At 33.4% G+C, this 26,508-nt stretch overlaps 1 protein-coding gene across 1 annotated transcript in view; it reads left to right on the top strand.

Moving 5' to 3' along the window:
• LOC147066403 (uncharacterized) overlaps positions 1 to 26,508 on the top strand; it is a 1,036,129-nt gene that overhangs the window by 585,494 nt on the left and 424,127 nt on the right. Inside the window, exon 5 of the mRNA XM_085955214.1 lies at positions 15,322 to 15,365. The gene's annotated coding sequence lies outside the window, so the exon portion shown is untranslated. The remainder of the gene's footprint in view (positions 1 to 15,321; positions 15,366 to 26,508) is intronic.

The following is a 26,508-nucleotide window of genomic DNA, read 5'->3' on the forward strand; positions in this document are numbered from 1 at the left end:
TTTTAAAAAGAAAAGAAGAATCCGGTCTTACTTTTAGAATTTAAGCCAAGAATTAGTTTTCTGTAACTATTTATTTAGAAATTTTACCCGAATGTCAAAACTGAATTTTTATTTTGTAGACCAAGTATTTTGTTATAGGTATATAATTGGAAAAAATAAAAAAGATAGATATAGTTATGATGATTAAATGCCGATTACTACAATATTGGCACTCCGATTTTTGGCTAATGGAGACTCGTATAAGAATTAATATGTAATTATTCCGACTTACATAATTCCAGAGGTTTGTGTAGGTTTGACAAGTATTGGATTGACAAATACACATACCTACATACGTCATATCCTCTATATTTTGATAAAAATATATTAATTAATAATTTACCTCGCAGTAGGTATATTCTCCTGTTTATTTTTTTTTAATTTGTGTTATAATAAAAATTCAATATTTTTTGAAAAGTTTATATCTTTAATTTATTTAATTTATTGTTAGCAAGTTCAAGTAGACGTTATAAATAACAATATTTGGCGAGAGTCGGGTGTCAGTTAGTAATCAATATTTCTTGATTTAATACACAAAAAACTATAGTCAATATAACGCAATTTGATAAGCATTTCTTGTATGACATACTAGTTTAAATTGTCGTCATTAGATAGGAGGCTCCTAGCATTGGTTCAAATCCCGTCGTGTTTCGTATTTTTTTTCAAATATAATTTTTATAGTGTTTTCAAGTTGTGTATGTTTAATTTATTGTGTTACACCGAACACACGTTAACGAGAGAACAGTTTATATATCTATACTTGTCTATATTTTCTCTGATATATCAGCATGTGCCCGTGTTTTCGGTAGCGGAATAACATCACGGACATGCTGTACCTATCAACATTTTCGTATATTGCTGAAACATTGCCAGCAACACACCGACCGCTCAATTGCAGCCACACATTGCCGTAACATGTTACCCATTTACAGGCCCCTTAGAACCGCCTGTGATAAAGAATTAATGTGAATCACTATGTTTTATTAGTTTGTTAAGAACTTGTTTTTAATAAAATCGATCATGACGTCTGGAGGGTTGGAGGGGGGGTCCGATTTAAAACCTATTAAAATTTAAATACACGTTTATAATAATATTCAATCTATCTCCAGCGGTGGCGCTTAATATAGTAAGTAGGGCGACCAACTGTTAAAATTTATCTGATTTTACAAACATTCATATTGATCTTTTTTACTAACTGGAAAAAACAATGTTTGTACCTTGTGCACGAACTTTGACTCTGCTGTAAGGTGAATTCTGGGAAAAAATAATTACAATTACAAAAATTCCAATAACTATCCGTTGATAGTATAAATTAAATGTGCTTCCAGGTTTGTTTTTTGATTTTTTGTTTAACAAATTATTTTATTGTAAAAGCAAAACGTATTTCTTCAAGAACTTAACTGTCAAACGTGCTATCTTTTAACACAGCTTCTCCTGACCGTGTTAACTTTTAGAACGAGATAGAGTACCTACGTCAATTACATATTTAGAATTGATATTTGACTATTTTGAACATGAATACTACTTACGTCACGACCGGCGACGATGTCAAATATTGTAGGTTATGTTCGATTATTGTTTGACGTGTGAACACAAAATTTCGCTTAGGGTAGGAAATCTATAGAGATTCGCATACACGAACTTTACTGAGGTTCGCAAAGAGACGTATTTCACATAACATGCGTGTTAAGTAACATAACAAGTGTTACCAATAATTATTATAGATAACCGCCTTGTGTATGGAATTGCGTCTGTGTTATTTTGGACCAATAAAAATAACGGAAACATGTTGCCGTGATAACTGTTACGAATTACTCTGTTGGTGTCACACCAGTCAGTTTTTGACAGGCTGTGGTGGATTCGCTTCCAAGCTCCACGAGCTTGGACTTATTACCCGGCCAACATGTCCATGTGGTGGAGAAGTACAGGATGCAAACCACATCCTCTGGGAATGTCCGAGAATGTCAACCAGCTGTTAGGCTCATCAGGAAGTCAGACCTGGTCACCACAAACTCTTCACATAGTTTTGTTTGTCCGTATGGTTTTAGCTTTGTTTTTTGTACTCTTTATATCGTTAAATTCATTTATTTCTGTTAAGTCTCCGCGCCTTTCTCTCCCATGATACTTTTTATTAAATTGTGTCTTTCAGTAAACTCATTAAAAGCTCACTTGCGAGTGTGGTGACCTCAGTACTTGGGCATCTGCTCCTGAGACATTCCCAGGCGTGAAAAACTGCCGATGCTTCATATCCAAACGAAGGGCCCTGTGATACGCTTGATTAAGACCGTGTGCTGTACGGGGCGGATTGGTTTGGAGGGGTATATGTTTGTGTTATTGGTATGATTTAGGTAATGCCATACTCTGCCGATAGTATTCCTAGCACCTGAGAAAACGAGCAGTCTATTGAAAAGGGTGTTCGACACCAAATCATCCGGGTCCCTGACCTAAGTCTCGAGCTCCTGACGAAAAAGAAGAATAAGTACTATTCCATTTACCTAGATATTTTTGTGTTTTTTCCCGTTTCTGTGCGTTTTTGTGTGAGCCTGATACTTATAGTATAACTGTGATGGGAGGGAACTGCAGAATAAAATTTAATTGATAAAATTACTTATAATTAAATTACCAATAATTGAGTTTATACTCATAAGTCCTCATAAGTTGTTTAATGTATACCGCACGTCAATGTCCGCATAGACTTTATAAGCCGATAGTCGTTCACTTCCCACGAAAGCGACTGTTTTGATAATAGCTTAACGGATTTTATCTCGTTTGAATTATTTCGCGACGCTTTGTACGTCTGGTCGCCAGTCTTGCGATATATCTCTCAGTTAAATAAATCTTAAAAAAAGACATCATTGTTTTGCTTAAGAAAAAAGTTTAATTTTATTAAACAAGGCGTTTAATGAATTACCGGTCGTAAATTTAGTTAATTCACATTTATTGCTGTGATATACCAAATTGAATGAGTTTTTAAAGTAGATATTTAATTGAAAATATCAATTATAATTACAACATAAATCTTCACAAACGGTATATTCGGTATGACTGTGTCGTTTACCTTAACTTCTCTAATATGGTTTCATCTGTCTTTAATTATAATACGGAAAAATATTATGCAATTGTATCAGTAGTAAAGTTGTGCTTTTGACAACTGTTTCGGACTATGAACACCAAAACGGTAAATCGTAAATCTCAAACTTAATTAATTGAAAATTAAAATATACAATTTAATATCACCTGTGCATCTATTCTATACACAAGACTGCTTTCGGCCGCTACGGCAGCTATCTAGGGTAGGTTTGTATCGCAGTATTAACACTTATTGTAACAATTACAATAATTTAGTTGTAATTGTTACAATAAGTGCTATGTTTTAACAGCACCTCTTTCGGCTGTGGTAAATTTTAGAGCTTTTACTGTTCAGATACAGCATTGTAATTGTTACAATAAGTGTTAATATTTCGATAAAAACCTACCCTAGATAGCTGCCGTAGCGGCCGAAAGCAGTCTTGTGTATAGAATAGATGTGCTGGAAGGTTTGTAGTACAATAAACGAAAAATAAATGATAGGTAGTTTTATCATCTGGATAACTAAAAATGTATCAGAGCTAGAAGGTTGCCTAACTGATAATAGTTGCGACAGTTATTAATATAAAATTTCAATAAACTAATAATTATATATTATAGTAATACTAGTGGGATTCCGCCTCCATAGCCGCCTTTGGCAGACCAACTTCTGCCAAACAACGGTAATGCAATGTTTTAGTTCTATTATTTCGAAAAGTTGATTGACGACACCTATATTTTTCACACTTCTATCTGGAAATAGTCCATGATAATATTAGTCAATGTCTCAGATCGACAAAGTCGTTAACAAAAAAGTTGTATGTATGGAGACCCCATGCTTTCAGTACCGGACCACCCCAAATGTTAGTAAAATGTATTATTATCGTTTTAACACATGTGTACTCAAATCTCTCGTACCTACACCACGGACTGGAATGTTTAAGCTATCGGGATCACTCCAGCATGAACAGGCATCGCGTGAGTAGAAGTAGCATTAAGTAGTTATAAATTATAAGTTTTTAAAATAGGGTCTATCAATAGTTCACTCTGTGTGTTTCCATCTACTTTTACCTTTACTTTTATTTTTGTTATTTTATTTTATTTCTTATTTTATTACTTATTGTATTATTAACTCACATTTCTCTGTATTTTTATTTAAAAAATTGTTAACACTTATTTTATGTCGTGTACGCTTTGAATTTATAATTTATTATGTTCTTTATATGGAAAACAAATAAATCTGATTTGATTATAAGCCTTACTTAGTGTCAGGAGTGAGTGAGTTTTCCATGTCGACAACACCTTACATCTATGGTACATATCACGTGCTGGCGTGTTATGCCCCACAGCAATTATTCTTAAGAGCTCTGAACTTATGGAGCCACCAGTGAGCCAAGAGATCCGACGGTAAATTGCTTTGGCTTTAACCACTGACGTCTTGGCGTGATGAAGAAATAATAATCAAGCAAAATGCCTCGATACATGACCTTATCTTCTACTTTAACTATAGTACTACTTTGTGGATGGTGGGGGACCTTAAGAGGATAGATTCGACCAACTGCTGGATAAACCCTCACATTATTACTTCCACCACTCTTAGGACTGACACGTATTCCCGACTAACTTAAACAGTTACCACTACCTTAGCGCCATATATCACACACGTGTTGCTCCATAATTCGTTCATATTTGTGATCTTTCAACGATATGCTGGTGTATACAATATATCATCATCATCAGCCGGGGTCAATCCACTGCTGGATGAAGGTCTCCCCAAGCTTCTTCCAACTCTCTCGGTCCTGTGTCATTCGCTGCCACGTATTTCCGCCAAACTTTATCAGTTCGTCAATCCAGCGGCTTTTAGAGCGACCCTCTGGCCGTTTCGTGCCCATTGGGTACCATTGGATGACGGCATTTGTCCAGCGGTCGTCCTTTCGGCGAGCAATGTGCCCCGTCCATTTCAGCTGTTTGGCAACGTCTATTACATCGCGTACTCCTGTCTGCTTCCTAACTCATTCGTTTCTCTTACGGTCCTTTCGCTTGATGCCCAACATACACCTCTCCATGTTTCTCTGTGCTACTCTTAGCCTTTGGACGTCTCTCGTGTTGAGGGTCCACGTCTCGCAGCCATACGTGACCCATACAATATGTAACGATAAGAAATACTTACATTTTAATAAATTCGACACAATACATTGCTTGGTGTTATTTGAATGAATTATTAACTTTATTTCAATGACCATTATATCCTGTATTATTGACAGCATTTTATAGCTGTATAATTTCATAAAATTACTGTTTAATTTAGCGGTCCTTTCACATTGTTCAACAAAATAAAGTGATAGTTTATTCACTGTTGGGAAACATTGTAATAACCGATGGCATTTATAAACAATGTAACCGTGTTACTTGGTAAGACTTGTATGGTTACCTAATCCATTCTTGTCCGCCGGTTAAAACGTGGGGTCATTCAATCAAAGATATCGTGATATTAACACAACACGAAACAACTCACCGCATACATTTTACCTAGTGACCTATGGCTGCGAGTTCATTGCCCCAGTAACGCACACCTAGCTGTAAATACACCAAACTAGTTTTCATCACAGCGGACGGGCCATATATCAGTATTGTTTCTTCTTGGTCAGCGTGTTTGTTTGTTTTTTGTCCCCCAGGGCCAGGAATGATGGCTGGAACACTCGCTGGAGTGCCCTTATTTTCGGATCAGGCATAGCAAACAACGACTACATCGAATTACGCGACATCTAAAATGTCTTTTATTTTTATTAAATGTTTTATATTGATATTGTTCAACAGACAACATCGATACAATATAGTAAACTATTCAAATAGATAGTATCCACAGAATAGATAATAAATATAATTCCGATAGGTTATATTCAATACGCTACATTTTTACGCAGTGTTTTGAATATGAGAGTGTCTTACGAAAATGAAACACGCATTATGCATGTGCAATAGTTTGTGTAATACACTAATATTAAATGAGCGTCAATGCATAAACCGAGAGCAGTTTTTTTTAATTAGTAATAACCATGTCTATTCTTTTTCGTACAAGGTAGTTGTTAGTAATTTAGAACAATCACAAACACCCAGGTTTTGAGAAAAACACATACATATTGTGTTGTCCTGACCGGGAATCGAACCCAGGAACTCTCGGGTGGTAGGCAAGCGCCTTACGCACTGCACCACGAGAGCCGCCTAACCGAGAGCAGTTGTAAGTATTCGGCGTATGACGTATTCTTGACACGTGTTTAAGTTTATCCCGGTTCTTCCTTACTCGAGATCGATTACCTGCAACTCCTTACCCGTTAGGTATTTCAATTCCCTTTATTTCTGTGTTCCGTGATAGTATCATTATACATACAACTGAACTACAATACTTTTCAGATTGTGAACGATGCGGAATAATGAGTAAAATCTCTCGATGTAATGCCTCGCTCCTGTTGGATTAGGTTCTTAAGTTACGTTAGATTATAATAGCCTTGCTTCTGTTAGGCATTGATTTACGTAGTTATTTTGTGGGAACAGGTTAATATAACGATATTGTGTTGTTTTTTAAATTACAATATCTTTCTAACAAATAACAAAAACCTCACATGTCACAAAACTAATTTGAAGGACAAAAGATTGTTTTCAATGTATCCTATCCACAGTTGGTTGGTTTACTATAGACAAAGAATCTATAAATGCACGAAATGAAAGTGAAAAAATACGTTTTTATTCCAACGTCTTCAACTGGTTAGGAAGTAGTCTCACCTAGAAGCCTGCAATTGATATCAACGACAGAAACTCCCATTAATTAATTTCATACACTTGATCGGACACTATAAAAATCGACATCTATATTTGCAGTGGATAGCGTTCTAATTTTAAAGTCTTAATATAAAGCAATATGACATATTTATATTAAACTAAATGACACAATATATTATATAAAATAGAGATACGAGTTGAAAATAGATGATGCTATACAAAAGTATTTCGGCATTGTATGAAACACGGATGTCTGGGATTGAATGTTCCCATTGTGGGAATGGTAATAGTTGTTTGGCACAGTTTTTATTGATAAAATAGATAGATATAAAATAATATTTCATAACAAATTAACAGTTACATTCGTTATGTTATTAAAAATATGCTTTTGTATCCAAATGTATGTTGATACGTGTCATCATTAATGGGACAATATTTAGAGTAGATATGGTGAAGATATTGGAGTTAGACATATGTTTAATTTTCAGAGATACGATAAAAATGAACGTAACAATAAAATTATTATCTCATAACACTTTGTGATCCTGTAACTAATCCTGATAATGTATTAAAAACATAGTCTTAAAAAGTAAAAAAAGCCACAGTGATATACTAACTATATACATATTTTATATCAGGAGCGTGTCCGGAAACCTGTACGTATGCGGTTCGCCGTATCACGCCGTATCCGCCGTATATCGGAAATATATCGCCGTATATTAAAGACCTTCCAACCTCTTTGGGTCGTATAGTACTGACATAAAATTCATGTCTAAATAAAACACGGTTCTTGTCGGTTTACACTTTACAGGAAGCCAGCAGCAAACAAATTTTAAAAATAGCCGATATATTGGATTATTTGTTAGGTTAGGTTAGGTTTTCATTCTTGAATTAATTCATGAATTTTCGCCAAAATCAGCTATGAAAATTGAATTAATGTTCATATCAATCTAACAAAATTGTAGACCGTATAGTATATTATGGTCATGTCTTTCCGATAAGAAAGCTCACGGCGAACTGTGCCACGGTGAAATGTTACAATAACATTAAATTAGCCGTCTGAACTGTCAAAACTGTCTGTCTCGGTCTTAAATTTATCAAGGCAAGAGATGTGCTGTTAAAACATAGCACTTTTTGTACAACTTATAACTAAATTGTTGTAAGTGTTACAATAATAGTGTTAATAATTCGATACTTTCCTACCCTATTTAGCTTCCGTAGCGGACCGAAAGCACTCTAGTGTATAGAATAGATGAGCAGGAGGACCAAATATCAACGACTATAAGTAGACGAAATATTTTCATTTAATTTAATTATAGTATAATATAAAAAGGTAAACTGTTATTTTCCTTAGCGGAGTATATGGGCCTCCACACAGTCGATGTTGTATTAACAAACTTTCTTACGACGAATCGTCATTACATGATCATCCAACTTGCACTGGATTAAATACATACTAAATGGAAAACATATTTTTACTTAATATAAAACACCTTACCCAGTGACAATATTACTGTACTTTATTTTATAATGCATTCATCAATCAAATCAGTCAAGTAGGTGGCAACGGACATGCAAAACTTAGCTGTAATCTCCGTACAAAAGTGCACATATTGTACAGTCCATCAAATTAAGCCGTCATAGAAGGCACGTCATTGACGTGATTAGGGAATCCAATCCCGTACAATTTTCGATACCTATGAATCCTGGGATTAGCAAAAATAATCCGAAACCTTCGGGATTGGTTTGTTTATCAATCGCAATCAATAAGTATGTGCACAAAATTATGTTAGTGAAGTGTATGTACCTGCACATGTCATAGGAGAATAATAAATAACCCTTTTTTTGTTGTCATACGTAATCGTAAGAACATCATAAAAACAATAAGTTCGTTCATTTACCCAGCTAGACGCCACTGACGTTCTGGCACGCGAATGGCGTCTAACCGCCAGCGCCACGGACGTGCCAGGCAGGCACTTGTTTCTATGCCGAATTTTGTGAATGTTATCTTTTCTTAAATAAATAAAAAAAAAAACTGTTTTACCTTTACATTACTATCTATATTACAATATTATTTACTCCATTAAATCCATGTATTTCCAAGATTGAACGTACATAATATTAACATTAGTTGTCTTCAATAGTATAGATTATACTAGACATTTTTGACCGATTTTATCAATGCTATTTGTATAAATAAAAAATAATAATATTAACTATCGAAAAACACGCCAATCCCGGGATCATCAAATTGAAATCACGGGATAAAAGTTTTTCCTAGACATGATGGACGAGTCGCGCTTTATAAATTCCATTCGGGAAGCCGTGAGGCAAACGAAGACCTGTTCGTCCTAGTACAAGATAGATGGATAGTATCGTGTTAGATTATTTTAATACTTTGTACGTCTATAACTAAAAGATTTTAACTATAAATGGAAGAGGCGCCTTAAAGAGAAGAATAAGTTTATACTGCATTCCTTCATTTATTTCTTACACCGGCGTTTATATTATTTACTGCAATACTGTCAGAACCAATGACGTCAGAACTAATCTCGCCTTGTATAAGAAAGATCTATGGAAAAGTTTCAAAAGCTGTTTGGATTTAAGTAATTGACTGCCGGCCGTACTTTGAATGAGTACAAAATCCCTGCTTCATAAGAACTTTTCCTTGGGGCGGACGCGTATACAAAATTCATAATGCAGGACAAAAGAAGGGTCAGCCATTTTTTCTTTCTGACGCTTCAAAACAAAATGATGTGACGGGGGGCGGTCATCCCTAACGAGGGTTTTCCCACCATACAAACAGCTACAAATTGTTTACTTCGTTATTTATTTACGTGCATGAAAATACTTATATACCACCGTCAAATTGTGCATCGCGTGGAATGAATACACGAAAATTTTCGTGTTTATTTTCGTTGTCTGAAAATTATGACAGAGGAAAAGAAAACAGGGTATACCAGAAAGAAATCAATATTTCAAAGTACATCATATATTTTTTAATGGTTACACATTAACCCATTGGAGATAGTCGACGCCAATTTGCCGCCGCTGTTGACCAAGTAAGTGCCTTGGTATAAATGTTGTATGTTTTATTTTTAGATATTTTTTAAAACTACAAATTTACATACATATTTTAAAAGATAAGTTTAAAATGCATTAATTCAATACCTACACATTTTAATATAAAAGTTTTAGCAGTTTCAAGCAGTAAACTCTTCTCATATTTTTTGAAATTCAATCTAGCTGTCCACTTTTTATCTGTTTTGAAATCTGTATTGAATGGAGTCTTTAATATATCTAATATCCATCAATTATTTACAACTATTCCCCATCAGATGACGTTATTTTTTTTATCATTGTTGTTTTATTGAAATATACACGGATCACAGTAGTAACAAAAAATTGGCATTAGCAGGTGGTTTCTTAATTCATTATTTTAAAATAATGTTAAATATAGACAATTTAAAAAAAATACAGGTGTGTAAAAATTATGTAATCCAGTGAAAAATCCCAATGAGTTAAGCGAAAGGCCAATAGCCAATTCTTGTAAAAATGTTCCACTGATATAACCTCATTTTTGTTTGTCTCATGTGGTCCACTTGGAAGTGAAAACAAATGTATCTGAACTTTTTTTTGTGTTTCTTTAATACAATGCACAAATACGGCCCCCGTTTTATAAATAATTTTCGAAATAACATTAGTAAATCAGATTATAATATTGATTCTATTGACCGAAGGTACTTGATTGCATTTGAATTTAAAGTTTAAGTAGTTTTTACCTGTTTTATTTTATTGATTGGTTATATAAGTTAGAGTTAATAGTATTTATTGTCAATGTTTATTTGCCTTTTGGTGAGTGTACACAACAGTGCCTGAAGATTTCGAAAGGTGAAACCCGGGTCGCAAAAAACGACTCAAATGGAATAAAAATTTTAATGGCTTTAAGTTTTGTACTATTCCATTTGAGTCGTTCTTTCATTAGAATTTAAATTCAAATTCCATCAAGTACCTCGATAGTATTAAAATCAAATGGAATAGTACAAAACTTAAATCCATCCAATTTAAATCAGATTATGTTAAAATATTTTATATCTTTCATTTCACCTGATTCATCAATACTTTGTTTGTTATTTACCTAATGTATTATTTCACGCTTTTTCTTCTGGCAATTTATATCGGATATTGTATGCTCTCAGCAACACATTCTGGTATTTTGAATCCTTCTGAATGAATGAAATCATAGAAAGTATCGTCGTAAATAGGGATTCGGGATCCCGGGATCCCGAGCTATTTTCGATACCTATGAATCCCGGGATTGATAAACATAATCCCGGGATTTCGGTATTGATTTTTTTTATCAATTTTTATGGAAAATAAAATAAAAGCGAAAATATAACAGAAAAAATACTTGTAATAAAAAATAACTACATTATAAATAAACTGAGTTTGAATGAAGTTTGATTTATACCCATGTGTAGATTGCCGATTCATTTTATTTTTTCACGTGAATTATTAAAAATGGAAAGATTGGAAAAAACAATGCTTTGCACTTTTAACAAAGTAATTCTACCATGATATCATACGTTTTACGGCAGTTTCATATTTGTCTGACTAATTAGATTTATGAAGCGGAAAGGCCATACGTACGCCATGGTTATTTGCTTTAATATTTTAAATCTCGCTAATCCATTCATTAAGTCTTTACTATCAAAACAGCAATCTCCTATTAAATTCACATTATTATTTAAATTACAATATTATTTACTCCGTTAAACTTGTGTATTTCCAAGATTGAACGTATACAATATTAACAATAAATGTCTTAAATTGTATAAATTATACTAGATTTATTTTTGATCGATTTTATCAATGATATTTGTAAATATAAAAATTTTATATTAACAATGGAAAAAATGCCAATCCCGGGATTGTCAAATTGTAATCCCGAAATCCCGGGATCAGAATTTTGGCTCGGGATTGGATTCCCTAGTCGTAAATATTAGTTTCGCTATTGCCGTTTGTCATATACGTAAAATCTGATATATAATATATATATCTGATATATAATCTGGTATATATCACGATATATACCACTTGCAAAGCTATCGATGCGGACATGGTGCGATATAGACATACTCTTACGCCAATGTTTACCTCCCCTCGATTGCTCTTGCGACGCTGAATTTTGAATCCACCCCGAGGCTCTGTGACCACCGTCTGCCCAATTACCCCATCGCGCTGAAGGCTGCGGCGGCTAATCGACGATTAATTAATCGTCAGCGACGCTCGCCAGACTGCGCTTGGCGTTGAGATGCCTTCGATCACACACCCTAGATAAAACTCAACTCAACTGGCAAGCAATGACATTTGCAGTGATATGTCATTAGCATGAATATTTATTTTATAACAAATTTCATCACCTTTGAAGATTTTTATTTGAACATTACCGCAGGTTACTTTAAAAAATGCGAATTGTCTTTCAAGACATCTTGACACTGGATGTCTTGATACGAGCTTGCTTAATATATGGGATGCTAAAGACGCGCCCAGCGCGTAGCGATTAAGGTGGCCATTCGATATAATTTTTTTCCGACCACATCCGATCCTAATAGGATTATATGGGCCTCCACAGAGTAGAGGTTTGAATTAACAGATTTTGTTTTTTTACGAGAAATGGATGTCAGCTACTTGCTCAACCTATTAGGTCCATACCCTGATTCACACACAAATTGAAAAACAATATAATTAGCATGCTATTTAAATGTGGTATTTTAAAAAGTAATTATCTAGTCAACATTCAATATGTTAATAATAATGGAATGGTCACTGTGTCAGTATAATTCTTTTGTTTCATGGATATCATGATATGTGGCATGAACCTCGACAAAGTCCTTCTGCATCTCAGAAGACAGTTGCCGTGACCTTGCTAGGAAAAAAATCACCTTGAACTTTTTAGGAGTGGGTGAAATCTTGTGCTTCTACTGCATAAACTTGCCTTTCCCTCCACCACCCACCACGTCTCCACACTGTATACCGTGGCGCAATGAACGTTAGGTGCACTTCAAAGTTGTGCTGAGTGTCCCAGGAGCAGCTTCCCAAGACCTGCACTAGAATCTGCGTGATTACTGCATATACTTTTTTACACACGATTTCTATAGAAACTCATCCATGGTAAGGAATTTGAACACCGATTGGTACTCTAAATCATTTTTTATTAGACGGACACGAGGAACCGCTTGCCATGTTTATTTATTTAAGAATACAAAACATTGTGGACATAAAAAAATCTAATTTCAAGACGTACACAACATGAGATTTACATTATAAGTCAAACATTACCATCACAAGAGAGAAGAAGAGAATATAGAAAAATATATATATAATAACAATAATAAAAAAAAAAAATTAAAAAAAATCAAAACATACTTAAGTACAATTTAATATAGAAAAATATAATTTTTAAAAACAAAAAACATACCATTTTATACAGAAAAATACAGTTTCAAAAACAAAATTAATACATCATTGAAAATGTCTATGTCTTTAGGAAGCGCATTTACTAATCTTGCACCCCTCGCTAATGCTGCCTGATAGTTGACACTTTGAATGTATGAATTGCACTAAGCTTAAACTTTGTATACATAATCGCAAGTAAAATCTCTATACGCAGAGGAGTGTTTAATCGTTTTCATTATTTTCTTTCATACTGAAGTTACGAACGCTTTTTGTATCTTCCCAACAGACAATTGTTTTATGATTGTCTATTAATTCAGTATTAATAAATGAAAGATTCAACATATTATGTGATTTAATATAAATTTCCATGTGTTCCGCACCAATGCAAGTGTGTAACTTATAAACTAATAACTAACGCCATGCAGTGTATATAGATGCAATAATTAACCGCCAACTACCCTAGAATCTCTATGCTTCAGGCGCCTTTGATGTATCACCTAGCTAAACGTCGCCAAAACACTTCCAATACTGATAGACTGGCTTCTAATTGAATTGAAATCAACGTTAACCAAGTTGTAATTATTATTCTTTAAAATAGTGAATAGTACCTAAACATTTCATTATAAATTATGGTACGTAAGTTAACATTTTTTTTATTATAACTTTTTTTTTAAATAGTCATCTGGATACCATAGAAGGTTACTAATATAATCATATCATAAGATTTTAATTATGTTTGCTAGATTCACACTTCAAAATACTCATCAGAGGGAATGAATCCCGTTATCTGCGATTTGAGCGATTATTGAATTAAAATCGCTGTTAATACTAATATTAGCTATCTTTTCAAGAGCTACGGCGTTTGTTTGAATATAATATTTTTCAGAAATATAAACTTTGAAAATCTTTAGGACCATGCCCAATAGTAGGGATTCCAATACCGGTATTCCAGGATTTATCAATACCGAAATACCGGTTTTAAAAATCCAAGATACCGTTATTTTCGGTAGGTATTAAGAAAGCACACTCGTTTACGTTTTTGAAAATGAATTATAAGTTATGTCTTACTAAAATGTAAATATATTGAATAAATCCAACATAGGTGAAAAAATAGTAATACGAATTTCATCAAATAATATATTATTATATAAATAACTGTCGCGATGAATTATCATAATATTATTTCGAAATAGAAAACATCCGTGACAAAAATGTTTAATTATTCTATAATTGTTGACGACTGTACAAGCGTTGAATTTATGAAACTTTTCCTGCAGCCGGGACTTATTTTCACTTGAACTTCTGAGGGCTTTAGTTAAAATTATCAATATATTAAAATTATTCGTAAACAATCACTAGTTTTACAATTATGATCAATACATATGTCAACATAATTAATGTATGTATGTAGGTTTTTGCTATAAAATAATATTTTTAAAATATTTTAATAGATATTCATTGATAAGCACCTACTTCTGTTTTTTTTATGTTTAAGAAATACCGGTATTCAATAAGACAATACCGGTATTGACATTTTCATTCGGTATTGCAATCCCTACCCAATAGTAAAGTAACATGTTAAAAAATTACCAATTGCCATTTAATCCAAGATCACCCTTTCACTTTCCAGTTGATGTCTCTTATCTAGTAAGCTACTGATTCATTCGGGCCCTTACCAATAATTACTAATTAATTATTTTGGAATTCGAAACATCTCAAATACCGTGGCTATTATCGTTCTGCAAAATCGCATTTAAATGTTCCTTTTTTATTTTACTTTCAAAGTATTATTTCGGCTGATGAAATATATGCCATTAAAGGGGACGGTGGTTCAAGAAATTTTAGGAAACTCTGTTTTAATACACGTGTAATCAGTATTGTTATTGGTATTTTTTGTTTAATTCAACAACATTCATATTAAAATGCAAGTTTATTCATTCACGCCAATTTATGTTTACTATTATATTCTTTTGTTTGCAGGTCTCTGGCAGTCATCGAGTTTTTTTTGCGAGGCGTATTTTTTGGTGAGTTATCTAACGATTTACATTATTTGTCTGACTGAAAACTGATTTGGATTAAAATGCGTTTAGCAATCATTTTGACAATTATTTAGCAACAGAAAAAAATAATTCGTCTGGCAATAAATTCGCAAGCATTGCTCGAAAAAAATATTGCACAGTTTGTTGTTCTGTCAAGACTTTGAATTGTACATTTTCTGTAAAATTTATTTATCTCAGATATTATATAGCAATATTATATTCTAATTATATAGCTTCTTCTTATGTCATTCCATATGAGAGGTCAGCTATCGTTGGATATTTTGAACAGTATGGTCACGGTTTCTACTGAGTAGATTTGATATTATCAAATTCTTTTTATAAGGAATAATTATTATTAGTCATTTTCTGAACCCATCGGTTCATTGGGGTGGTTCAAATAAACGATCATGCATCCGCGGCTTCAAAAACAGGCACTCTTAAAAACTACTCCACTTTGGGACACTCGTTACAATGGAAAAAATAACATTTGCACTTGTTTGCAAACTGCTAGACTGCTAGACCATGGGGCCTAGAGTCTAGAAACATTGGGACATATTAGAAAATAATATTTTTTTACCAAACTGGGTTACTATACGACGAAGGTGTTGTCTCAAATTCCGTTAATATGGACGGCCAGCAATTGGCATCACTGTTGACATTCAGTTTATTATATGTTTTTAAATTATAATTGAGTTCTATAATGAATTCTATATTTTTAATTCTTGTAATATTTGTAATTCCATTGAATAAATAGTTTCATTTTCGTAATACCGTGTGTCCTTCCTCCTTTGTTCATCGACGCTGTAATATAATATTCTCTTTTGAGAATGGTATCTGCAACGAACCTGAAGAAAATAAGGAGATAGGACACACGATGACAATCCTAGAATCTATTACGATATCAAACAACCGTGAAAGTCCCAAACATCATATTGTAATTAACTATTTCTTTTATTAAACGAATAATTCACAAGATTTTAAGAATGTATCATTCTAATTATTGAACATACATAATTCTGAACACACTCACGAGAAAATATAACCAATATAAAAAATCATTTTTTGGCACCTGGCAGGCATCGAACCTGCGTTTCTTGGCTATAGCGCCCTGAGCATTAAATTTATATTGGCTGTATTTTCTCATGAGTGTTTTCCGAATTATGTACGTTCATTATGTCGTAGTTTAATTTATTAAAATAATATAGTTTTATTTGTATGAAATATATTAATACTCTTTTCTTTAGTATACTTATGTGCATGTGCTTTATGGACAAAAGTGCGGCAATTTTCACTGATCCTTATCGATGCAGATAAATTTCCATATATTTTCCACATTATTTATTTTGCTTCAAATTAGTTGAAAAGCAACGATAGATAATAAATAAAACATTAGAATTATTGTGATTCGTGACGCCTTCAAGATAGCTGATTGCGGCATTATGTTCAGAAGTCAGATCAGCTGTTAAATCTTAAAAGGACACCCACGACTTACTTACACGGCGACTTTCTTTGATCGTCTGTGTTTCTTTCTCTCCAGCTCGTCTGCGTCATTCACTCAACCACCTACGCCACGCTACCCTATTACATACCACCACGAAATCTTGAAACCCCACACTTTATGTCTGCATTTTCTTCCCCTTAGAAAAACAGCGATGTGCAACCCCACGCCAAGGATTTTACTTTGATAAAATCATATAATGTGGCTTACAAACAATGTAAGATGAAACGGCTCTTCATTACAACAACAAAAATACCCCTAAGTAAGAAGTAAAGTACGTTATAATGTAATGATTATAATGGCATTGTGACAGTAAATTTAATTAAACATTATATGTAATAAACTTTACGAGCGCTTTCAAAATGTATCTATAATTGAAGTTTACAGTTAAGTAAGTTACAACAAAAAGAGGTCAACATAATATTATTATGCGAAAATTCCCAATGGAATGTAAATGTTTCAAATGGCTAGTAAAACTTATTTTTGATCATTTCAATATTGTTGACTGTATTACTTTTGGACATTCATTAGTATTAATACTTAATTGATATAAACTAAAATAACACGTTACTATGTCTTATAGTGCTGAATCCTGATAACTTTGCTAGAGGGTTAGAGCGGATCCCTTTTTTGAGTTGCTCCGCTCCAAGACATAATACTTGCTCCTGCTCCACTCCAGGGTTTACTCTGCTCCGGCTAAAAAGTTTGAATATGTATTATATCATGTATGTATACAAATGTTAAAAAAAAACAGCTTTATTTTTCATTTCATCGTAGAACTGCACATTGATTGCGAGAAGATTTCTATTTCCGCGAGTTGTCGCGTCCATTTTTAGGTACCTAGCATAACTTTCCCGCCAAAACTTTCTTGAGATCACTGCGAGCTGATTACAAAATTATTAACAGTATCGTGTTCTAACGGAACACCAAGCTACCGAGCCATTTCGCCTGCAATTTTTTGGATTCCTTTATTATATATAAAAAAAACATCTGGAGCAGTGGAGCACTACACATTTTTGGTGCTCCGGGTAAAACCACATTGCTCCATTGCTCCTGCTCCAAACTCCACTCCAACGATTGGAACCATATTTGTCTAAAATTGTATCTGTTTATTTATATGAATTTAAAACTAAGACAAAATAGTGTTCAAATTCTACGCCTTGCATTGTTGGTGTATGGCGTCGAAACATAAAGTAAACAAGAACATTATAAGACAAGCGCCTGGCACTATTTTTTGGAGTATGGATGCATCGATGAATATTCATATGGACAGAATTATGATCACCTTCACCGCATTTTTGCAATGAGCTTGTGTGAAAAAAGAATTGCTAAAACGGTGCAAGGTGACTTATCTCATGTATATATTTAGCGAGCCTCAAATAACAATGTTTTACAAGACATACTGGAGGATAAATAGTGTGGTCAGAGGACGTAGTAGAAAGTGCATGTCATTGCTGAGAAACATTAGTTGAACATTAAAGAGTTTTGCACTAATATTAAATTCGTGAAACTGTTTTACTTACGCAGGACAGTGACGCATTTGTCAAAATTATTACCAATTTCGTAGGACCTGAGAAGGCGCAGAAATGAGGAGAAATTCATTTGTGTATTCAGAAAACATAAGCATTGTATTATGGTGATTGGTCAATGCGCCACAGTTTACAGCAATTTAATATATAGTATACAAAAAGTATGTAGACAACATAAAATAGATAAAAATTCTTAATTATTACTAATGAACGGAAATATAACAAAATTAAATAATACAGAGGAAGTAAATTAGTGGATTCGCTTTATTAAAAATATTATAAAATTGATCTATTTAGCACACACACAGAAATTAAATAGTCTAAGTAAAAATAAATCAATCTTAATCTTACGTTATCGCACCATGAAATATTATAATATCTCTTCTGCAATGAGATATCATGATAAACACATTCTTACATACTTGCGGTTACGCTTGATATTGATGGGAAAATTTAAAAGTATACTACAGGGTGTAGAAAGAAATGTTTTAAAAGAACAATTGCTCTCCGTGAGATCAAGAATAAAATTGTACATCTGTGGGCGTCATGGTGTTGTGGGTGAGATTTTGTGGTTGCTCCGATGAATGTAGAAGTGAGTTTTACTTGCAGTGTAAACATTCGGTACAAGAGTATGTTACTGTAGTTATGTTACAATGTTTATGATACTGTTACGAGGTTCGAGTCTCGGTAAAATGAGATGTTGTGCGGAGCGATACAGAGACTGAGATACTAACAGACCGGGAACTTATATTCGAGTGACATTTCCAATGAATTATGATACGCTATTTATTGACGTAAGTACGCACAATTAAAATAATATCTTGAAAAAAATATTTAGGAAATAACTATTATAATAAAAAGCTACTATATGGAGTTTGCCTTATCGGTACGCTTACCATAATTATGAAACTCTAAACCGGGACAAAGAAACATATTTTAACCACCAAAAATTGTTTTATTACCTATTAAAAGTATATACTAAAGAAAAGTGCAGGTCTGTTGCAGCAGAAATTTTAATTATTTTATTTATTTATTGTACCAGTCGTACTTCTCGCAGGAATGAACTTTCTTCCCATCCCCGTTATCTTACCACATACACGCTACTATAGCCAATTATTGGGATTTATTATTGACAATCATTCACACGCGGAACAACAGCCGGGACCAATATGTGAAACCGGGACAATCCCGGTCAAACCGGGACGTATGGTAAGCCTAGTGTCATCGAATTCGACTGACTATGTGAAGAAACAGATATTGCGGAAATCATAATAGCAGTAATCTATTTAATGAGTTTGCCATAATTGGACACTACGGGAAATGAATATTAAGTAATTTATAATTGCGGTCAGTTATTTAATATCGCCGATCAATATGCTGACACGGATTGAGTTGTTTATCCCCATACATCAATTGACAATCTACATCTCGTTTATTATTTGGAATTGGTTGGTCGTTACTGGTGTTCACCATTATATGGTAAAGACTTTAGATCGCAGAAAACGCGCGCGCGGGAGAGCCTTACGTGTTTGAGTGATTGTCGTCCGTAGTCGTTCAGGATTACGACTCATATTTGAGTAAAAGCTTTTTTCAGACATTTCACTTCGAGCATGTGGGATGCGGCGAAGGCCTCGTGGCGCAAAAAAAAAATCGTTGCGAGGCACGCAGCCTGTCACTCAAACTCCGGGGTCTCGAGCCCCGCCAAACACGACATACGAGGAACTCTAAATTTCCATTTATTTTTTAGTTTTAAAGATAGAACAGAGTCCCGTTTAAAATTAATTTTTCGCTATTTGTATTTACTTTTGTTTTTTACTGATGTACACAATATGATAACGTAGCTTGTTGCGCACAAAAGTTTGGAGTACTCGTACATACGTACAGTATATAACAAAACTACCCAAAAACAAAAAATATTGATTATTGTTTGCACAAATATCAACATACTTAAGGCGGATATCCTTCAGCTGAGGCACGGTCTAAAACAATCGTGACAACGCGACGCACAGATTGTGCAAACGACGCGTGACGAATAGAACATAACTTGTCATAAAAATTCAACATGCGTCCATTTAATGTTATGTTTATTGTTATTTAAGTAATAATAATAATATATTCATTGACATGTTTTGTTTTTCGAGTAAATACGAAACATTTTTTAGTCATCTTTACACGATTTAAGAATTAATTCCTCCGACGCCATTACAAAACAAATTGACATGCTGACAAGTCGACTATCGCTCTCCGACTGGCAACGCATGCAAAATTACGTCGCACCTATAGTTGAAAATTATTTTTTGTTTCACTGAAGTTATGCTCTTTAACATATTTTATTAACTGTTTTTAATTTTCCAATACAGTTTTTTTTCCATGACTAGCCTTTTCTCCCATGTAGTATTGTCAATAAGAATTAATGTATAATTAAATTTTATAGCGTAGGCGGCTCTTGTAGTGCGGTGCGTAAGGCGCTGGCCTTCCATCCGATAGTTCTGGATTCGATTCCGGTGAGATGACACAATATTAATGTGTTTTACTCAAAGCCTGGGTGTTTTTGTTTATTCAAAATTAATAACAACCACCTTGTACGAAAAAGCAAGGACACGGTTATTAATAATTCTAAAAAAAATCTATATATATATATATATATATTATATAGTAGCGTAATGTTTGTACAATCTTAATGTAACTTAGTTGCTATGTGACCGTAAATAGTTAACAATATATGCTTTGAATACAATGTGTCAAATAAATTTTATAAAATATTATGAATTATCACCGCTTTGGGTTTGTTAAAAACCTATAATCTATATTATGTGCCGGACACATAGTTCGGAAACAACACAATTGCTAAAACCAGGTGTAGACACCGCTGGATCGATGAAATTATTGTAAGTATGCTACTTTAGTGAGTGGTGACTAGGGATTCCAATTCCGGGATCCCGAGCTATTTTCGATACCTATGACTCCCGGGATTGGTAAACATAATCCCGAAGATTTCGGGATTGATTTTTTTATCTTTTTTTATGGAAAATATAACAGAAAAAATATTTTTAATAAGAAATAACTAAATTAGAAATAAACTGCGTTTGAATGAAGTTTGATTTATACCCATATGTAACTTGCCGATTCATTTAATTTTTTCACATAAATTAATAAAAATAAGAAAGATTAGAAAAAAACAATGCTTCGCACTTTTAACAAAAGTAATTCCACCATGATTCCATACGTTTTACGGCAGTTTCATATTTGGCTGACTAATTCGATTTATGAAGCGGAAAGGCCATGCACCACGATTTGTTTTACTATTTTAAATCTCGCTAACCCATTCATTAAGTCTTTACTATCAGAAACAGCAATCTCATATTAAATTCACATTATTATTTATATTACAATATTATTTACTCCATTAAACTTATGTTTTTTCAAGATTGAACGCACACAATATTAACAATAAAAATGTCTTAAATAGTATAAATTATACTTGATTTATTTCTGAGCGATTTTATCAATGTTATTTGTAAATATAAAAAAAAACTATATTAACTATGGAAATAATGCCAATCCCGGGACCAGTCCCGGGATTGTCAAATTGTAATCTCGATATCCCGGGATCAGCTTGGGGAGGGCTTCATACAGATGCTGATTGATCCAGGTTGGTGATGATGAAACGCTTTTTAAATGTTATAGTTTACATTATTAAATAAATTACTTTGATTTCCAGAATTGCCTATGGTTAATTTATGAATGGAAAATTTTAATTATGTAGCTATGTATGAGTACGAGATGAATAATTATATATACAAATTTGAATAACATTATCATTTTCCCGGTAATAGGTACCTTGTTAATAAAAATGCATCTCGACCTGTTTTTCTTGGAATATCAAAAATGCGTGCACATATTTTGCGTAATTTATTTATTTACCGCCGCACTCCGCTAATGAAATTTCCCAAATTCACTTCCGCCGCGCGCAAATTTAATTTTCTTTTTAATCGCAGCGATGAAATATAAAAATATTAATCATTGCTCCATCTTTTTTCGGGCCCGTTCTTGTTTGATTTTGGCGGGGATATTTTTTTATTATTTAATTCAGGGCTGGGCAACGTCCCCCTTCTTTCTCTTGGATCGATTCGGTAGCAGACTTTGTTCTAATTAGCATTTTAGGCAGGAAGGTATTTAAGTTATTCTTTGAAACTCCTGTTTTAACGTTTCAATTATGGCTGCCGTGTAACTGGGTATCTGAAGGACTCCGATTTGTAATTACTGTACTTTCGGAATAATTAGATCTTTGTATTGGGAAATTCGAAGAAACTCTGGCGAAGAACAATATTCGCTAAATTTAATCTTTTATGAATTTAATTACTTATCTCATGCCACAAATACACCTACAAATTTAAACAATAACAATGTTTTGTGTAGTATTTGAATTAAGCATAACACGATTTCATAATTAACTATTTCATTTATTCAACGATTAGTTGACAAAATTTGAGAATATAACATTATTATTTATTAATACTACTTGATGGAATTTGAATTAAAATTCTAATGGATTTAAGTTTTGTGCTATTTATTAAAAAAAATACTATAACAAACAAATTATGAATATTTGACATACTTGAATATTGGGCATATTGTCAGGCGCGGACCGGACAACCTGTAGTGACTGGTAGTTTTGGATAGCCTCCAGGGAAGGCGAAGCAGAGGAAGAGCGTCTGCACGATGAAGCGACCAAGTGAAAGAGCTGACTGGGGGCACATTCCATTCTGCCCTGAGAGAAGCGGAAGATCGAGAAGGATGGAAAGTCTTGGTCTCTCAAAGGATGGCGAAATTTAAATGTGGTCACGATCCTCAGCCATGAGTGCACGACCAAGAAGAAGAATAAATGTTTGTAAAAGACCCCTTACCTTAGCAATAATAATACACTCGATAAGTATATAAAAAATCGTCAAAACCTAATAATAGATCATTAATAATTATAAACAATAAAAATACTACACTCATAAGGTGTAAATTACTTCACAGTCATGCGGGTGATTATAAATTATTCTACCAGGAAATATTAGAAATAAATAGAGCACAGTTGCAGAGCTTACAACACTTCAACTATACATAATTTGTTTGTTATAATTTGTTTTTATTGTGCCCCTTGACTTAATAGGTAGGTGAATACTTTATTGTGTTGATTTATATATAAGTTACAGTTAATAGTATTCAGTGTCAGTGTTTATTTGTCTTTTGCGGACTGTACACAGTGCCTGAAGATGCCGATAGGCGAAACCCGGGTCGCAAAAAAACGACTCAAATCGAATAGTACAAAACTTAAATCCATTAGAATTAAATAACATTATTTATATTGAACATACATAATTCAAAAACACCTCAGATATAATATACTTACTAGACACATTCTTTTTTTGGAAAAATACGACGCCTGACGGGACTTGAACCTGTATTCACTGGATTCGCGCCAACGTGCTTTACCGCTCTCATTTTTTGTTCCTCTGCTCATTGTTTTATAAATTATAATATAATGTCAGTTATACACGTTTGGTCCTCATTACCGACCTCAATTATCTTCGTCTCTCTCTGTACGAGAGACGCCGAAACCTAACCGTTTTCCCTCTACGCTTTCATCGCATCATTAACTTTTAACACGTCATCGACGCTACAGCTGGACATAATAAACGGATAGCTTATTGCATGTTTTGTGGCTTCCCTAACATTTACAGTTTGTGGGATCATAGCAGTATCCACACTTCCACATTTTCTCCTTATTACTGGTTACTTAGGTTCGTATGGGAAAGCTTTGTAGTCACATCACTCGCTATTCTTTCCTCTGCAATCAACCCCGAAGACTCTTTAGTCTTTTTAGCGTATAATTATAATCAAGTAAATATTTTAAATTAGCTATTGTTCGATTAATGATTTTTATAATTTTGTATGCAATACAACTTGTTTGTATTTTTTATGATAATACTATATAACCTTGTATAATACCTAATAATGTTAATGTGTCAGAATCCCTTTTTGTACCAGGCGTCTCTATGTAGAGCAGGTGTTGTATTATTGAAACACTCTTTAAATCAAATTGAACCACGTTGTTAAAATCACAGCAGTAGTTTTTCCTCTCAAGCGCAGAGTACTCGAAACATCAATTTGAATTATTCATATCCACGGTAGAGTGCGATTTTTAGCGTCGGAATTATGAAGTGACTAGTTAAGCGTCGGGGGCGTCGGTCGGCGTTGCGGCGCTGGACGAGCGTCGGATTGCCATCCCGCTGCGCTGCGATCAGCTTTTCATCTTTATTTATCGCACTTAAGGGAAAACACTGCGTTTTTTTCATGAGAGTATCCCGCACGAAACTATCATGCTGGGATTTAAGTAATGAATTTTCAACTGCTATAGTTTGTTTTCTAACCTTCCTTTTTTTAGCCATTAAAAATATTGTGTTTGTGTTTTTTTATGTACCTTAATGTTAAAAAAAATAGTATGACGGTATTATTTTGTTGCATCTGTGGTGCCATTATCAAAGCTTATATTTCAATGTTCATGTTTTTTGTATTGGTTATATATTTCTCGTGTTTTTAAATTTTGTATGAGCAATAAAAAGAATGTTATATTCTTAAACCTTGAATCAAAAAAAAAGTTAATTATTTATTTTTGCTTTGCTCACTTATGTACTGTTTTCGGACACTTTTCAGCTATTAAATCATTTAGTGGTAACTAAGTCACTCGCCACTCGACTAAACTACTCGACTTATCCGAACCGGCCTTAAGTACTAGTAATCAATCATTGTCTAGTAGTAAATACATACCTACGTACTATATATTAAGTAAGTCGATTGTATTTTGTTTAACACAATCACAGCTGACCTTTTAATTACCACATTTAAATAACACGTTAATTATATCTAATGGCCAACTGCTCCAAACGCGCCAGTCGCGTTGTTAGCACTAAATGAGTGAATTATGTAACATGTTCCCGATAAACAACACCTTATTATTTTCAAGCGATAATTTATTTTTGGGTGTAGATAAAATAATTTTTGTGTTGTGTTGTAATTAATAATAGAAAGTTTCCTCGAAATAAAGTTCATAGAATAATTCACAAACTTTCTATCGTATAGATAGCATATTTGAAAGTGACGCGAGATCGCTGTTGACTCTAGCAGGTGTAATTTTCTACCTGTCAGAATAGAATAATGATACGAATGGCGCCTTTCAGCGGAGACACTTTGAAGATAATTTATTAGCGTCGAGTTTATCACTTGACGGGTTTTTCAGAAAATCAAAAGCTCCCAAGATAAAGAGTCGCATAAAAAGTTTTTGATGAACACGGATTGCCGACAAACAAACAAAATTATCTCAATGTGCCTCTTCTGAAAAGTTGTCATTTGTTCTAGTCGGTGCTTATTTATTTGCGACAAAATATATTCTCTCCAAATTGAATAACAATAATAATTATAATAAGATTATATATTATCTACATATTTTTACCACAACTTATTATTAAACTATATTTCATAATTTAATTATTTATTTAAGAAAACAAAACATTGTGGACATAATAAATCTAAATTCAAGACTTCACAACACGAGATTCACATTATAACAATTAATATTACCCTCAAAAGAGAGAAGAAAAGAATATATAAAATAATACTAATAAAAAATTAAAAAAAAACATAGGTACTTAAGGGCGGACATGCTCAGCGTAGGTCAAAATGGACCGTTTAAAAAAATCGGTTAGGTACATGTTCAAACACGCGCGTTAACATCATTTTACTCCCTACTTCAATTATAGTTGAATTATCTTCAAATGTGTTAATCTTGACGTTTTTTGAATAATAAAATGCCAAATTCTTATCAAATTTGGGATCACAGAGATTATCAATATAATTTTTTATCGTAAATATTTCACTATAATAATGTCGACATAAATTATACTAATGGTTTTATAAATGCGTTTAAAAATTAATAACTGTAAAAAATCTAAACACCACTGCACATGCATGTACTGAAATATGACTATATTCTAAAACATTAGAGCTAGAGGTTTAAAAGAATACTATTTTATGTAATAAAAATACTTTATGC

This window comes from Rhyacophila brunnea, unplaced genomic scaffold (assembly GCF_057557595.1).
Source record: "Rhyacophila brunnea isolate RB1 unplaced genomic scaffold, BYU_Rbru_1.0 scaffold_5, whole genome shotgun sequence".
NCBI classification, from domain to species: domain Eukaryota; kingdom Metazoa; phylum Arthropoda; class Insecta; order Trichoptera; family Rhyacophilidae; genus Rhyacophila; species Rhyacophila brunnea.